General features: G+C 38.7%; 1 pseudogene; it reads left to right on the forward strand.

Moving 5' to 3' along the window:
• The first annotated feature begins 239 nt into the window (after positions 1-239).
• On the forward strand, positions 240-3343 carry LOC110295498 (small ribosomal subunit protein uS2 pseudogene; annotated as a pseudogene).
• The last annotated feature ends 15317 nt before the right edge of the window (positions 3344-18660 follow it).

Below are 18660 nucleotides of genomic sequence, written 5' to 3' on the forward strand. Positions count from 1 at the left end.
TAAGCTAGGGAACTTGCCCGCTCATTTTAATATTTCCCCCAACACTTTCTCACCGTAACAAATGCCACGATACTCACTACTTTTTATTTTCCTAGTGTGAATATAGTCTAATCTTATATTACTTATGTCCTGCCTGCTTACAACTGGCATCAAGATTCCAGGAGAAAGTGGTGTGGTTTGTGTTTAGTTCCTAAGACATATCTGGTATAACAGATGCTCATTAAGTATCAAATGACGAGATGACAGGTAAGCCAAAGATAAATCTAGTTCAGTGTTCAGAGAGGGCAAGTGCCACAGCTGTCCCAAAGGCTATTACCACTGTCACCATGTTTCATACCAGTGTGGACAGATAGAGTTTCTATACGTTGCTAACTCCTTCCTTCACAGTGACCTGGTTGGTGAACATGTGCTTGCAGAACCTTGAAACATATGTCCAGGGCATTGTTACTAAGTATTCCAGATTCTTCTTGTGTTTGTGACATAGAATCCAGATCAACTCTTGAAAGTATAGCTAAACCTATCTGGGAACAGAGGATTTTCCACAGCTCCTCCGGTTTAATTCACTTTCTGGTGGGCTTGGGCTTCCTGACCCATTCAGTCTTCTGGATAAATGCCTTCAAATGGACTATTCATTCCCTTTTAATATTGTTTTCCTTTACACTCTATGACCGTGAAGTTCCTGATAGTACTTAAAGCATTCTTGTTCATATTATCGAAGCTCATGTTCTTCTCAGAGAACAGCAAGACAGATGGGTTCACATGGGAGGAAGGGAAGGTTTCAAGACTAGGAAAGTCTTGGTTACTAACATACTGAGGATAGTGGATCAGCTGTCCAACAGCCTACTTCTTACTCTTGTCATATTTTTGGCAACTTCTCCAGTTCCAGCAAGGCCTGGAAAAATACGCTGTACGCCAAATCTTTTAGACCACCTGCCCATAGCAAATGTTGAGCACTGAGCTGACATCTGAGCAGAGGGGTAATTCCTGGGGCCAAACCTCTGATTCAAGTTTGGTCCTAACTTTAGACTTCCTTCTTTCCCCCTAACATGCTCCTCTGTAAACAAATGAGGAGCCATGGTGATGCCTGGGAGGTATTTGCCAAGGCAGTGAGGGAGGGCTTTGTTCCTGTCCTTTATCATTCTCAGCTCATACATGACCCAGGTCAGTGTCACCTGCCATCCCTGTCTACTGACAGGTGTGTCCAATTAAGGAAAAGTCTCCAGCAGATTGGAATGTTAATTACTGCCCTGACTATTAGTGACTTTTTTTTTTTTTTTTTTTTTTTTGCTATGAGCTAGCTATACATGGGGGTTAAAAATCTGAGTCTTTGTTTCTCTCTCCCAGTTTCTCTTTCTCTCTCTGTCTGCCTGTCTCTCTAACTCTGTCTCTCCTTCCCTTTCTCCATCCCTTTCCATCCTGTCTGCCTCTGATTCTGTTCTTCCATTTGTTTAAGCTTTCATTATTTTCTTTTTCCTTTAATGGAGATTGTTTTTTAGTATAACAAGCTACTGCCATCTAGTACTTTATCAAATTAGGGTGTCTCCTTTGAATTTCTACTAAATTAGAACCCAGAACAATAAAGATGATATGCTAAAAATTTTATGGGTATTGATGAGTTTGTTAACTTATTTTAGGATGTGCATTATCATAGAAATACATGAACAACTGCAAACATTATTTGTCTTATAAATTATCACAAGTCTAAATATAGTCATTCCCCTTAGAATCTAGGGCCTAGATAGTGTTTATATCACTCCCTTGGATAGATGAAACACCAATAGAAGGAAGTTATATCAAAAATAGGCTTATGCATGTTTTCATTAAGTCCTTAACATATCAAAACTACTTTTTAAATCCCAGTGACAACATGTCAAAGATTGTCAGAAGTAGAGCTTTGAAAAATATTGTGCCAAAACATGTCCACTTAGCACTCTCAGCTCCTAGTACATTTGATAGCATTTAAGATGTGAAAATTGGATGAGAAATATATCCTCAGAGCCTTCTTAAAATAGTAAAAATGTGCTAAGAAATAAATAATACTTAGGGTATTTTTAACTTTAAAAAATACACCTTAGAGAAATGGGTTACTCATCATCACCACAGTAGCTGACCATATTAAATAAAGATTAATGAAAAGATAAATCATGTGTGGTATTGACAAAGAATTATATATGTGTGTACTGAGTAATAGACTAAAAAAATACTTTCATGAAGTGCTACATCGAAGAGTAGTTCTGGCTGAATATGCAGGATGACACTATTACAAATGCTAGAATTGTGTATTTTATTTTTAGAATTGCTAGCATTCTGTCAAATAAATGAATGACATTTAGAAAGATTAAGTGAAAACATGAATATATATATACATATATATACACACACACACATGTGAATATATTTGCTAATTTCTTTAAGAAAATATATAGGTGTGCCCTAGTTTACTAACATTACACTGTTTATTGCTATTAGAAATCAATGCAGGTTATCATCATATGGCTTAACACTGTGGAGTCTCAATTATTATGTTTTTATTAAATATCCAGGTGTTATGTTTAATGATTCCAGTAATCTAACTTCAAATTAATATGAAGCTTAATTTCCTTTGATTTATCATATTTAAATTATCTCAGGTAAATTTCATACTCTAGTTACAGCTACTGTGGCCATTGAGAACCCTGCTGTCAGCTTCATCTCCTCCAGGAACACTGGCCAGAGAGCTGTGCTGAAGTTTGCTGCTGCCACAAGAGCCACTCCAATTGCTGGCCGCTTCACACCTGGGACCTTCACTCACCAGATCCAAGCAGCCTTCAAGGAGCCATAGCTTCTAGTGGTGACCGATCCCAGGGCTGACCAGCAGCCACTCACAGAAGCCTCTTATGTCAACCTGCCCACCATTGCTCTGTGTAACACAGATTCTCCCCTGCGCTATGTGGACATAGCCATCCCATGCAACAACAAGGGAGCTCACTCAGTGGGTCTGATGTGGTGAATGCTGGCCAGGGAAGTACTCCGCATTCGAGGTACTATCTCCCGTGAACACTCCTGGGAGCTTATACCTGATCTTTACCTCTACAGAGACCCAGAGGAGATTGAGAAGGAGGAGCGGGCTGCTGCTGAGAAGGCTGTGACCAAGGAGAAATTCCAGGGTGAATGGACCGCACCAGCTCCTGAGTTCACTGCTGCTCAACCTGAGGTGGCCGACTGGTCTGAGGCTGTGCAGGTACCCTCTGTGCCCATCCAGCAGTTGTTCACAGAAGACTGGAGTGCACAGCCAGCCACTGAGGACTAGTCAGTAGCTCCCACAGCACAGGCCACTGAGTGGGTTGGAGCCACCACTGAGTGATCCTGAGCTGCTCTGCAGACACCTGAGCAAAGGGGAAAATGTAGAAGGAAAATAAAGTTCCTAAAAGCTGGGGGGAAAAAAAGGATGTTTGGGGTGTTTGTAGGCATCATACATGTGATGCCACAGACCTAATGGTGGTGGCTTTCCATTACTTTGATGATGCTGATTCCTTGTTTGTCACATCTTCATAAATGTCATTCAAAATATTCATACACAATCCCCTTATATATCTTATTTATATATGGTATTCCAAGGGAAATTACTATGGGAAAACTCACCTTTTATAAGCTATACTTTTAACAAAAACATGTACAAATCATAGCTTCCTATTCTGTATATGTAGTATCAAAAGCATCATTGACAATATTGAGTCACCGGAATGAGAAAACACACAATAAAACAGAAGGCATGTAAGTCAGGGATCCATCTTTAGGGAATGTACAGAGTATTCTCTGAAGTGCCTTCCTTCACTGAGTTTTACTCTCCTTTCGGTGTTCTTTGTTCTCTTAGGTATCAGTTCAAGACTAAAGAATAAGAGACAGTGATGTGGGTAAAGAGGGGAGAAGTAGCTTCCAAGGTCTCCACCACCTGGTACCGTCCAGTCTTGATGTACTGTGCCAGACTTGGTTCTTCTCTGTGTTTGAGTAGTAAGTATAATATTCCTCTCCCAGGACCAAGACTTATACAAAATTATAACATTGCTACCTTCCGTGACCCTTGTCCTGATGTTGACAGTGACTTTACTATGTTCCTAGATCCTAGATGGGTGGTCACTGTCCATTGTTGGTTGCCTTACCCCTGGTCACTCTTCTGTTGTTTACTTTTGCAAATTCTTTCTCTATTTTCTATATTTCTATATACTTTGTACTCAAGATCTTTACTGATGCTATTTGCTTAATTATGAGATTCTCAGAATCACAGAGGCACCATACTGTTTGTTTTGAATGCTGTTTGCAGTATTTGCAAAACGCTAAGTAAGCTGCCATAGAGCCAAATATATTTGTGTGTTAAAATAAACTTCACCAGTAGTTACAAAGAGTTGGAAATTCTTTAGTCTACCACACAAATGAAATTTTACAAGCACTATTCTTATATTAATTTTCACAGTGATTTTTTTTGTAACAAGAAAAATAAATGATTACAAAGAAGACATTTAATTGGAGTTTCTTCCTTTATTTAACAAATAACAACTGTTACAGCTGTGACTACGATAATACATTGTCTCATTTTGCTGGCAACGTGGTCTTTAATTAAACAAGTAGTTGCGTGTATGGCAATTGTTTGAGATATTATGACAAAGAAACCCAGTGAGGATAAATGAGGATGGAGGGACATCTTAGCCAGGTGAGTAGAACAGGAATAAAACCTGCCTGCATAAGACAGGTCAGATAGGCAAGAGGCTCTGACTATGAGGAATCACAGGCAATGGAAAAACTTAAAGGAGACCAAGGTTACTATACCAGAGAAGGACATCAAGACTGGGGAGACAAAAGCTGAGGAATGAATAACAGAGTCACAAATTCAAGGTTTGAAGTTCATGCTAAGGATCTTTGAAGGTTTTTTGGGGGACAATGAAGAGGCCACTGATTGATAAAGCAATGGATGATAACCTGTTTGCAAAGACAATTGCAAATGGTTAGAAAAAGAAAAAAAAAATGGACCCATGCTAAAGGAGTAATGGTGTGTAAGAAAAAACTAGGATCTACACTGCTGATAGTGGCTATGTTGTTATATATGGAGTGATGATCACAAAACTGAAAGAAAGATGAATATAGGAAGGCTGTGTATAGGAAGGATGATGAGGCTTCCAGGGTGACAACAATACCCGCTACTAAACAGCAGGCTGGTTGATGGTATCGTTCATTGAGTTGCCGAATCATTAGAAAAGTAGGCCGGAAAGAGAAGATGGTGGTTCTGAGATTTTTCTAAGATATTTAACATGTGGGTCTAATGGAAAGAGTTGGGAGACAAACTAGAACCAGCACTAAGAAGGGCAAATGAAAACAATAACATTTATAGCTTAAGTGAAAGCCAGGCATGGTGGCGGACGCCTTTAATCCCAGCACTCAAGAGGCAGAGGCAGCGGATTTCTGAGTTTGAGGCCATCCTGGTCTACAGAGTGAGTTCCAGGACAGCCTGGGCTACACAGAGAAACCCTGTCTCAAAAAAAAAAACAAAACAAGAACAACAACAACAAAAATATAGATTAACTGAGAGACAAGGAGTCAACAGAAGGGCAGGGAGTCATCAGGTAGGTGAACAGTGTCTGACGTCAGCATAGTCAAAGCAAGATATCAACTTGAACATAAACAAACCAACAAGATTGATGGAGATAATGAAACAGTGCCGTTAGGGCTTCGTTGTGTGATGATCATGGCTGAAATTAGCATGGAGGATTTGGAGAAGAAAAGTCAAGGCATTGATGAGGCAGCACATGGCAACCTTGTCTATAAGTGAAGCAATTAAAGAGGTTTGAAGAAGACAAGATTTAAATAAACAGGAGATTTTAGGATAAGAACAGAGTAACCCTGCTGAGAAGAGAATTAAAGCAGAAAAACACAGGGTAAAGATTATAAAAAATAAAAATCATATAAAATCCAGTATACCTGAGATCCAAAGAAAAACAGAACTGGAGAAAGATGGATTTATGAAAGCATGGTACTTCCCTTTAGCAGGTTGGACAATTTGGTCTCAGACATGTAAATGCTCCCTCCCAGATGTGGCATATACTTCCTTCTTGAAGCAAGAGGCAACCATTGGCTAAGAATTTCAAAGTCTAGATGTTTCATAATACTGTGAAACATTGAGGAGGCATTATGCTACCAAAAAATTATAAGCCAATTAGAATATTGTGGCATGAGTGCCAAGCAGTTTCTAATATTAATACAACACAGATGTTCTTCTGTTTAGAAGTTACAATCTCATGGGGTTTGTAAAGTCTTCACACCCAAGTTCTTGCTAAGGAACCAGTTCTTCATGGATGACACCATCTGTGCCTCATCTTGTGGCAGAAGAGCAAAGGGGAAAATGTGCTCTCTCGGGATTTTGTAAACCAATTATTTCCCCCTCTTAACACCACAAGTTTCGAGAGTGCATTTCTGCAAAGGAATGCCAGAGTTGGGAAGACACACATGAAATTATAACGCATTATAAATTGCCACATCCGCCTCAGCCTCCACTCACCTATGAATTGGCACCACATAAAAACTCAAGCCTCTAATGTTCTATTTTGCCGTCACAGCCCATTTGCCAGACCTAGGAATCACGTTCTGTTTCTAGCTATGATTTACCTCTCAATTTTCCATTGCTTTTATCTTACATGATCACTTACACTGTCCTTCCACACATGCTTTCTCAAGTTATTATAGTGGAGTGATTTTCATGTGGATTTGATTGGAATCAATGTTCACTCATACTGACTTAATCCCATAGTTAGAGGAAACAATTGTTTTTATATTTTGTATGTAACTTGGACCTCTTGTCTGCCCTCCAGTGAATTTTGTGTGTGTGTGTGTGTGTGTGTGTATGTGAGTGATTTTTTTATTAAGTATTTTCTTCATTAACATTTCCAATGCTATCCCAAAAGTCTCCCATACCTCCCCCCTCTCGCCGCCACCACACACACCCCTACCAACTCACTCCCACTTCTTGGCCCTGGCTTTCCCTTGTACTGAAGCATATAAAGTTTGCAAGACCAATGGGCTTCTCTTTCCACTGATGGCCGAGTAGGCCATCTTATGATACATATGCAGGTAGTTCATAATGTTGTTCCACCTATAGGGTTTCAGATCCCTTCAGCTCCTTGGGTACTTTCTCTAGCTCCTCCATTGGGTGCCCTGTGATCCATCCACTGTGAGCATCCACTTCTGTGTTTGCTAGGCCCTGCCATAGCCTCACAAGAGACAGCTATATGAGGATCCTTTCAGCAAAATCTTGCTAGTGTATGCAATGGTGTCAGTGTTTGGAGGCTGATTATGGGATGGATCCCTGAGTATGGCAGTCTCTAGATGGTCCATCCTTTCATCTCAGCTCCAAACTTTGTCTCTGTAACTCCTTCCATGGGTGTTTTCTTCCCAATTCTAAGAAGGGGCAAAGTTTCCACACTTTGGTCTTCATTCTTCTTAAGTTTCATGTGTTTTGCAAATTGTATCTTGGTATTCTAATTTTCTGGGCTAATATCCACTTATCAGTGAGTACATCTTGTGTGAGTTCCTTTGTGATTGAGTTACCTCACTCAGGATGATACCCTCCAGGTCTATCCACTTGCCTAGGAAGTTCATAAATTCATTCTTTTTTTATAGCTGAGTAGTACTCCATTGTGTAAATGTACCACATTTTCTGTATCCATTCCTCTGTTGAGGGGCATCTGGGTTCTTTCCAGCTTCTGGCTATTATAAATAAGGCTGCTATGAACATAGTGGAGTATGTGTCCTTCTTACCGGTTGGAACATCTTCTGGATATATGCCCAGGAGAGGTCTTGCGGGATCCTCTGGTAGTACTATATCCAATTTTCTGAGGAACTGCCAGACTGATTTCCAGAGTGGTTGTACAAGCTTGCAATCCCACCAAAAATGGAAGAGTGTTCCTCTTTCACCACATCCTGGCCAGCATCTGCTGTCACCTGAATTTTTCATCTTAGGCATTGTGACTGGTGTGAGGTGAAATCTCAAGGTTGTTTTAATTTGCATTTCCCTGATGATTAAGGATGTTGAACTTTTTTCAGATGCTTCTCAGCCATTCGGTATTCCTCAGGTGAGAATTCTTTGTTTAGCTCTGAGTCCCATATTTTAATAGAGTTATTTGATTTTCTGGAGTCCACCTTCTTGAGTTCTTTATATACATTGGATACTAGTCCCCTATCTGATCTAGGATATTTAAGATGCTTTCCCAATCTGTTGGTGCCCTTTTTGTCTTATTAAAGGTGTCTTTTGCCTTACAGAAGCTTTGCAATTTTATGAGGTCCCATTTGTCAATTCTCGAACTTAAAGCATAAGCCATTGCTGTTCTATTCAGGAATATTCTCCCTGTACCCATATCTTCGAGGGTTTTCCCTACTTTCTCCTTTATAAGTTTCACTCTCTCTGGTTTTATGTAGAGTTCCTTGATCCACTTAGATTTGACCTTAGTACAAGGAGATAGGAATGGATCGATTCACATTCTTCTACATGATAATCACCAGTTGTGCCAGCACCATTTGTTGAAAATGCTGTCTTTTTTCCACTGGATGGTTTTAGTTCCCTTGTCAAAGATCAAGTGACCATAGGTGTGTGGGTTCATTTCTGGGTCTTCAATTCTATTCTAGTGGTCTACTTGTCTGTCTATATACCAGTACCATGGCATTTTTTATCACAATTGCTCTGTAATACAGCTTTAGGTCATGCATGGTGATTCCACCAGAGGTTCTTTTATCCTTGAGAAGAGTTTTTGCTATCCTAGAGTTTTTTTGTTATTCCAGATGAATGTGCATATTGCCCTTTCTAATTCATTGAAGAATTGAGCTGGAATTTTGATGAGGATTGCATTGAATCTGTAGATTGCTTTTGGCAAGATAACCATTTTTACTATATTGATCCTGCCAATCCATGAGCATAGGAGATCTTTCCATCTTCTGAGATCTTCTTTAAATTCTTTCTTCAGAGACTTTAAGTTCTTATCATACAGATCTTTCATATCCTTAGTCAGAGTCATGCCAAGGTATTTTATATTATTTGTGACTATCAAGAAAGGTGTGGTTTCCCTAATTTCTTTCTCAACATGTTTATTGTTTGAGTTAATTTTATATCCAGCTACTTCATTGAAGCTGTTTATCAGGTTTAGGAGTTCTCTGGTGGAATTTTTAGAGTCACTTATATAATATCATCCGCAAAAAGTGATATTTTGACGTTGTCCTTTCCAATTTGTATCCCCTTGATCTCCTTTTGTTTTCAAATTGCTCTGGCTAAGACTTCAAGTACAATGTTGAATAGGTAGGTAGAAAGTGGGCAGCCTTCTATAGTCCCTGATTTTAGTGGGATTGCTTCCAGCTTCTCACCATTTACTTTGATGTTGGCTACTGGTTTGCTGTAGATTGCTTTTATCATGTTTAGGTATGTGTCTTGAATTCCTGATCTTTCCAAGACTTTTATCATGAATGGGAGTTGGATTTTATCAAATGTTTTCTCCTCATCTAACGAGATGATCATGTGGTTATTGTCTTTGTGTTTGTTTATATAGTGGATTATGTTGATGAATTTCCGTATATTGAACCATCCCTGCATCCCTGGAATGAAACCTACTTGATCAGGATGGTTGATTGTTTTGATGTGTTCTTGGATTCAGTTAGCGAGAATTTCATTGAGGATTTTTGCTTCGGTATTCATAAGGGAAATTAGTCTGAAGTTCTCTATCTTTGTTGGGTCTTTCTGTGATTTAGGTATCAAAGTGATTGTAGCTTCATAGAATGAATTGGGGAGAGTACCTTCTGTTTCTATTTTGTGGAATAGTTTGTGAAGAACTGGAATTAGATCTTTGAAGGTTTGATAGAACTCTGCACTAAACCCATCTTGTCCTGAGCTTTTTTTGGTTGGGAGACTATTAATGACTGCTTCTATTTCTTTAGAGGATATAGGACTGTTCAGATCATTAACCTGATCCTGATTTAACTTTGGTACCTGGCATCTTTCTAGAAATTTGTCCATTTCATCCAGGTTTTCCAGTTTTGTTGAGTATAGCCTTTTGTAGAAGGATCTGATGGTGTTTTGGATTTCCTCAGGATCTGTTATTATGTCTCCCTTTTCATATCTGATTTTGTTAATTAGTATTCTGTCCCTGTGCCCTGTAGTGAGTCTAAGGGTTTATCTATTTTGTTGATTTTCTCAAAGAACCAGCTCCTCATTTGGTAGATTCTTTGAATAGTTCTTCTTGTTTCCACTTGGTTGATTTCGCCCCTGAGTTTGATTATTTCCTGCTGTCTACTCCTCTTGGGTGAATTTGCTTCCTTTTGTTCTAAAGTTTTTAGGTGTGTTATCAAGCTGCTGGTGTGTGCTCTCTCTAGTTTCTTTTTGGAGGCACTCAGAGCTATGAGTTTTCCTCTTAGAAATGCTTTCATTGTGTCCCATATGTTTGGGTATGTTGTGGCTTCATTTTCATTAAACTCCAAAAAGTCTTTAATTTCTTTCTTTATTCCTTCCTTGACCAAGGTATCATTGAGAAGAGTATTGTTCAGTTTCCACGTGAATGTTGGCTTTCTATTATTTATGTTGTTATTGAAGATCAGCCTTAGTCCATGGTGATATGATAGGATGCATGAGACAATTTCAATATTTTTGTATCTGTCAAGTCCATTTTTGTGACCAATTATGTGGTCAATTTTGGAGAAGGTACCATGAGATGCTGAAAAGAAGGTATATTCTTTTGTTTTAGGATAAAATGTTCTGTAGATATCTGTTAAATCCATTTGTTTGATAACTTCTGTTAGTTTCACTGTGTCCCTGTTTAGATTCTGTTTATTGGGGAATTGAGTCCATTGATCTGACTATTGATGAAAGTGGTGTGTTGAACTCACCCACTATTATTGTGTGACGTGCAATGTGTGCTTTGAGGTTTACTAAAGTTTCTTTAATGAATGTGGCTGACTTTGCATTTGGAGCATAGATATTCAGAATTGCGAGTTCCTCTTGGAAGATTTTTTCCTTTGATGAGTATGAAGTGCCCCTCCTTTTCTTTTTTGATAACTTTGGGTTGGAAGTCGATGTTATTAGATATTAGAATGGCTACTCCAGCTTGTTTCTTCAGACCATTTGCTTGGAAAATTGTTTTCTAGCCTGTCAATCTCATGCAGTGTCTGTCTTTTTCCCTGAGATGGGTTTCCTGTAAGCAGCAAAAGGTTGGGTCCTGTTTGTTTAGCCAGTGTGTTAGTCTATGTCTTTTTATTGGGGAATTGAGTTCATTGATATTAAGAGATATTAAGGAAAAGTAATTGGTGCTTCCTATTATTTTGGTTGTTAGAGTTGGCATTCTGTTCTTGTGGCTCTCTTCTTTTAGGTTTGTTGAAGGAATACTTTCTTGGATTTTCTAGGACGTGGTTTCTGTCCTTGTATTGGTTTTTTTCTCCGTTATTATCCTTTGAAGGGCTGGATTTGTGGAAAGATAATGTGTGAATTTGGTTTTGTCGTGGAATACTTTGGTTTCTCCATCTATGGTAATTGAAAGTTTGGCTGGGTATAGTAGCCTGGGCTGGCATTTGTGTTCTCTTAGTGTCTGTATAACATCTGTCCAGGATTTTCTGGCTTTCATAGTCTCTGGTGAAAATATGGTGTAATTCTGATATGCCTGCCTTTATATGATACTTGACCTTTTCCCCTTATTGCTTTTAATAGTCTATCTTTATTTAGTGCATTTGTTGTTTTGATTATTATGTGTCAGGAGGAAGTTCTTTTCTGGTCCAGTCTATTTGGAGTTCTGTATGCTTCTTGTATGTTCATAGTCATCTCTTTCTTTAGGTACTGGCAGTTTTCTTCTATAATTTTGTTGAAGATATTTGCTGGCCCTTTAAGTTGAAAATCTTCATTCTCATCTACTCCTATTATCCATAGGTTTGGTCTTCTCATTGTGACCTGGATTTCCTGGATGTTTTGACTTAGGATCCTTTTGCATTTTGCATTTTCTTTGATTGTTGTGCCCATGTTCTATATGGAATCTTCTGCACCCGAGATTCTCTCTTCAATCTCTTGTAATTTTTTGCTGATGCTCGCATCTATGATTCCAGATTTCTTTCCTAGGTTTTCTATCTCAAGTGTTGCCTCACTTTGGGTTTTCTTTATTGTCTCTACTTCCCTTTTTAGGTCTTGTATAGTTTTGTTCATTTCCATCACCTGTTTGGATGTTTTTCCTGTTTTTCTGTAAGGACTTCTACCTGTTTGGTTGTGTTTTCCTGTTTTTCTTTAAGGACTTGGAACTCTTTAGCAGTGTTCTCCTGTATTTCTTTAAGTGAGTTATTAAAGTCCTTCTTGATGTCCTCAACCATCCTCATGAGATATGCTTTTAAATCCAGGTCTAGCTTTTTGGGTGTGTTGGATTGCCCAGAACTGGCTGAGGTGGGAGTGCTGGTTTCTGACGATGGTGAGTGGTCTTGGTTTCTGTTAGTAACATTGTTATGTTTGCCTCTTGCCATCTTGTAATCTCTGGAGTTAGTTGTTATAGTTGTCTCTGGTTAGAGCTTGTTCCTCTCAAGATTCTGTTAGCCTCTATCAGCAGACCTCGGAGATTAGCTCTTTACTGAGTTTCAGTGGTTAAAGCACTCTCTGCAGGCAAGCTCTCCTCTTGCAGGGAAGGTGCACAGATATCTGGCATTAGGACCTGCCTCTTGGCAGAAGATGAAGGCCCGAAACAGGGCCTGTCCCAGAAACTTATGTATTCCACACTCTCACCTACACAGACTAATCTCAGCGGTATCGGGGAACCAAGATGGCTCCCCCAGGTGCTCAGGCATTGCCCGCCCTGGTGGGGCAGACACCTCTCCTCTGGCAGGGAAGGTGTCCAGATGTCTGGAGTCTGAAACGGGGTCTTCCTCAGAAGCTCTGTGGCTTCTGCCTGTCCCAGAACCTGTTATCTTCTGTAGTCCACACTCTCACATGAGCAGATTAGTCTCAGAGGGATCCGGGAACCCCCTCCAGCACATTCTTAATGCTGCTCAGAGTAGCACTAATGTGAATCATTATTTCTGACAAAACTGTCATGTAAATGCATAATTTCCATATCCTAGAAGTAAACTTCCTTTTTTCATTTGTTCTCTTATTTTGATTTTTTATAGTGCTTGGAAATTAGTCTTGGACTCTTGGGCATGATAGGAACCCTCACTCTCCCTATACTACACCCCAGACCTTAAGACTGTTGACTAATTCAAATCTTGTCCAATACTTAGTGGAAGAAATGAGTTATATATAATACGAATTAAGTTGTTCTCATAAAGTCCTAGGTGGGATCCCTCACTAGTCTTGGATATTTAAAGGGATCAGAGAGAGGAAGGTAGCTACACCTAACAGAAAGCAGACCCCAGCTAATGCAAACCAAGTGTTCTAAACTTTCCCCTAAACAGTTCTTAGAGATTTTGTTCTCATTGCTTTGGTTTGGTTTGTAATCTGATACAAATATATGAGTATTTTCCCTGGAAAATACACATACAGCACACACACAAAAAAGTTTAAATATTTCCCTTCTACCCAAAGTGTGGTCTCTGACATTTGACTCATGGAATCGGAGCTGAAGGGGTTTTACAGCCCCATAGGAGGAACAACAATATGAAATAATCAGTATCTCCAGAGCTCCCTGGGACTGAACCACAAACCAAAGAAAACACATGGTGGGACTCATGGCTCTAGCTGCATATGTAACAGAAGGTGGCCTAGTAGGTCATCAATGGGAGGAGAGGCCCTTGGTCCTGTGAAGGTTCTATGTCCCAATATAGGGGAATGTCAGGGCCAGGAAGCAGGAGTGGGTGGGTTGATAAAGCAGGGAGAGTGGGGAAGGGATATGGGAGTTTTAGGAGGGGAAAACAGGAAAGGGGATAACATATGAAATGTAAATAAAGAAAAATATCTAATAAAAAAAGTGAAATAAATATTTGTTGGGATTTTCTCCCCAAGTATCCCATGCACTTTAGAGTTGAACCTCAAGAAACAGTCTGATTGAACAGATGGGGTATGAGTGAGAGACTGTCACTACCTTGTAGTAATAACAAGGTAAAAGGACCTGTTAATCAACAGCTAAAAATCTTAGATTAAAAACCTCACAGTTTTAAATACTATATACTGAGAGATGCTTATATATTTTGAATGTGATCTTTCAGGAGTTACTCCACAGAAAAATAGTCACAGAAACAAAATGACTAGAAAAGTGGAGTGAGTCCAGCTAACAAGCTGAATCTTCTTAATTTTCTTAGACTGGCCTAGGAATGAGAAGAGTTCCATGTCAGAGAACTTTCAGCCCTAAAATGAACAAGTCCCCGAGGAACCTGAGACATATATCCTTTGGTCCCCTTCTAATCCATCATAGCCCAGCTACCCAGCATTGATTCACACAAGCCTCTGTTCATACCTTGAAAAAAATTATAACAATACTAAAAGTAAATAAAATATTAGATTAAAAGGTAAAATTACAAGTATATGAATAAGTAAATAAAATTGTAAGTGTATTGCTTTTAAGTGGGCAGAGTATAACACTTTTGTATGAATAGCACATTTAAACCTAACCTGGTTTTAGACTCTTTGAAAATGTATTAGGAGGATATTAGGTTTGTGCTAAAGACTGCTTAATGAGACAGGACAAAGTTATTCACCTCTGTAGATACAGTAACAAATAACATTTTTTCTAATTAATTCTTATTCCTTTCTACACTTTTTCATCCAAATCCAACATGGTTCTCGTTCTACATAGAAAGATCTATATATCATTGATAAATAGAGAGTATCTTTCCACTTAGATTTCCTGCAAGTATGTAAAGTCCTAAAATTACACAAACTCTCAATTTCAAAAGCATCACTTCTCCTCTGTATGCAGCTTAAGCCCAGAATCAAGTCCTGCTGCTATCTGTGAATGAGATCATAATCTTATGCTTATTTCTGTAGCAGCAAACATTCGAAGGCTTAGATGAGAGAAACTGTCTTTTAGATTCAGCTAAAATGTATACATTTTCTTTTAGGTAATAGCAGCCAAAAGGATATGCCACCTGCAAGAGGAGATGGTGTGCACTGCCATATTTCAAAAGCATAAAGATAAGGTCTGATGGGTGGATTCACTGTGACATCATTTCTGAAGACAAAGTAGCCTAATATGAAATACACCTGTGGAAGGTAAACATGAACAGAAATAAAAGGTTTTGTTTAATTCAAGAGTATTCAGAGGCATTATAGAAAACTGTTTAAGGACATCCCTCCATATTGTCCAAATTTACTGAACATGAATGGCTTCATTTTAATTTCTTTTTGTAGATTACAGTCACATGGGTCATAAGCAAATTGACCACTGTAGCTAGAATTTCAGTTGAACAACATGGTCCATTAAATCCAAACAAATAGCTAAAATGTTTCTGATTTTATCATTCAAAGCTTAAGCTTATCAATCATCTAGTGAAATCAGTTGCTTATGATGAAAACTTACCTATTTATGAAAATTTCAAAGAGTACTGTATTTACATGAATCTAGTGATAAGCAATATTGAATATACATTCTCATGAAAAGACTTCTAATATGAGCAGTGAGTAAATTGTTCTTTCAGATTTAGTGGAAGGATGAGTAGATTTTAAGCACCAGCTCTGATGGAACATTCCTTTCCATTCATTCTTAAATCTTTATTCTTTCTCATCAAATTGAAATTTGCAGAAAATATAACAGAGCTAAAGGGACAAAAAGACACTGTGCTTTAGGGAAAGAAGGAGAAATAAAGTCAGGGTATTCTCTCTTGTAACAGGCATGTGAAGGGTCAATATGCCCTCCAAGGAAGTAGAACAATCCCTCATCCTGTCCCTCCTGTGTTTCACTGTGACCCCTTCAATCACAGGAACTGGTCCATAGCTTGCCTCCTCTCCAGACAATGCTGACCGTATCTACAGGTGTGCCTCATCCTTCTGTCTCTGCATCCTGCATCCTACATCCTGCATTGACACTTATACATCTCTGATCAAATTCTGTTCCCTTCCCACTGATACTCTGAATCACACTTTACACAAATTTTTATCCTGTTGCTTTGTATCAAATAATTTTTAAAATGTCACATCATGAACAAGTTCTTTCTTGAGGGACACTTTTTTTATTATATAGTTTCTTTATTTACACTTCAAAATGTATCCCCTTTCCTAGTTTCCCTTCCAAGACCCTCCCCCATGCCATCCTCCCTCCCCTTGCTCACCAACCCACCCACTCTGGCTTCCCTAGCCTGAATTTTCCCTACACTGGGGCATCAAGCCTTCTCAGGACCAAGGGCCTCTCTTCCCAAACAATAACACCAATGAATACAGTGGGCTGTGCCTCTCTTTCCAGCTTTATTAGAGGCTGAGACAGGGTGATTGCTTGAACCCAGGAATTTGAGTCCAGCCTGAGCAACTCAACAAAAAGAGTTTCAAAATAAAATAAAGCACCATGCTAACAAGCTCTCCCCATACTCATTCTCTTATTTTCTCCTCACAATGATCATTGTCTCTTATGTCATATAATTTACTTATTTCACTTATTATTTGTCTGCCTTAACTTATCCATTTCCATTACCTAAAGGAGAAATTTTAGTATTTTGATCACTGTTATATTTCTATAAATAAAATATTAAGCATTCAACAAGCATATCATATTTGAGTTTTTTAATTGTCCTGGGCTCCAGTTTTTGGTCACATCAAAATCTCTATTTAGGATGCCTCTCTCCCTCTCTCTATTTGTGGTCAACAAATAATGGAGACATAGGATGCATATATTACAGAGGGGTTTTGTGTTGATTCTAAAGACTGAAGACCTGACTGTACCTCAATCTCATAACATTAAAGAACTGAATTTTAAGTTCTTATCCTGTAAGTGAAAATTACAATGTCTCTTCTCTTTTCAGTGTTTTTCTATGGCAGAATGATTTATATGGAAATAGTATACATATTAAGATATTAAAGAGAAGTTTATTATTGTCACCAACAAGAAAATCTGGCCACTTTATTTGGACTCCTAAGGAGTAGACTGGACTCTGAAAACTATGTTAATATGTTTACACTATCTAAATGTGACCTATGGTGCTCATTGGCTGGAGACCTAAAAGAATGCTAAGAATTTACTATGGCCCCAAGTAGTTTTGTTTGTCTCCAGTCTCAAAGGAGACAGTTTTCCCAGCTGAATTATACTAACATCTATTTTTTTCTCCATAATGTTATGATGAACTGAAATAATCACCCTTCACTTTGTAGGCAGCATATATTTTTCATATCATATAACCCATTCTTTAGCAAATGCACTTAACTTTAAAATTGGAAGAAGGAAGTCATTTTGTATGTTTATCATCACTTGGGAAAACTGATGTGGTAAGCTTATTGTCTGAAGGGAAAATTGTTGTTTGACTCTATAAAATAGCCTGCTTTTCATACCATTTGTATAGCACTTCATTTAAGAAACGTGGGTTTTTCAACTTTGTTTTGTTTTGTTTCTTTAATGTTGTAGAAGCATAAAAAGGAAGCAACTTCAATGACCACTTAAGAATCTATCTTGAGCTCAAAGGATATCGAAGAAGTCTTTAAGGAACAAAAGAGGTAAGAATGAAGTGAAATGGCTGGAGTTTTTCTCTCTTATTTGACTCCTTTCAGACTTTAACTTCTGTCTTGTTTCAGATTCACTGCACAATATTAATTCTGAGACTAAGCAGAATCCTTAGACTAAAGAAGCTAATAGCAGATAGAAACTAGCTACACATACACACTCTTAATCCCAAAATAAAATGCAAAACTATTTGCCTCAATTAATCATGGTCGTTTCTACAAAACAGTCTCAAAGCCTGGCACACAACAAGAGTGGCCTGCTGGAGTCGTTGCCACTGCCAGTAACCAAATGTATTCTTACCATTGTCTTAGTCACTCTTTATTCTTGCTCCAAAGACTTCTTTCAAAAAGCTGGAAAAACATCAAATGGTAGTGCATTGTATTAATTGAATAGATGAGGACCGACCAAAGGAGAAACAAGCAAAGAAAGAGCTGGTAGGTGCATGGAGGTCACTTATCTAATCTCACCTTGCAACTTGAAAGCAGAACTCTAGGAAGCTGAGAGCTTTGTTAAAGGAGAGAGGCCCAGGTAAAGTCCCTGTGGAAAGTTTAAGATGTTTTTGTTTTAGACTTTGGCTTTATTTTGGGACCTATTTTTTTTCAATATTTTTTATTACATATTTTCCTCAATTACATTTTCAATGCTATCCCAAAAGTCCCCCATACCCTCCCCCCCACTTCCCTACCCACCCATTCCCATTATTTTTTTGGCCCTGGCGTTCCCCTATACTGGGGCATATAAAGTTTGCATGTCCAATGGGCCTCTCTTTCCAGTGATGGCCGACTAGGCCATTTTTTGATACATATGCAGCTAGAGTCAAGAGCTCTGGGGTACTGGTTAGTTCATAATGTTGTTCCACCTATAGGGTTGCAGATCCCTTTAGCTCCTTGGGTACTTTCTCTAGCTCCTCCATTCGGAGCCCTGTGATCCATCCACTAGTTGACTGTGAGCATCCACTTCTGTGTTTGCTAGGCCCCGGCATAGTCTCACAAGAGACAGCTCTATCTGGGTCCTTTCGGCATAGTCTCACAAGAGACAGCTCTATCTGGGTCCTTTC

This window comes from Mus caroli, unplaced genomic scaffold (assembly GCF_978045245.1).
Source record: "Mus caroli unplaced genomic scaffold, Mus_caroli_1 scaffold_1, whole genome shotgun sequence".
Classification (NCBI taxonomy): Eukaryota; Metazoa; Chordata; class Mammalia; order Rodentia; family Muridae; genus Mus; species Mus caroli.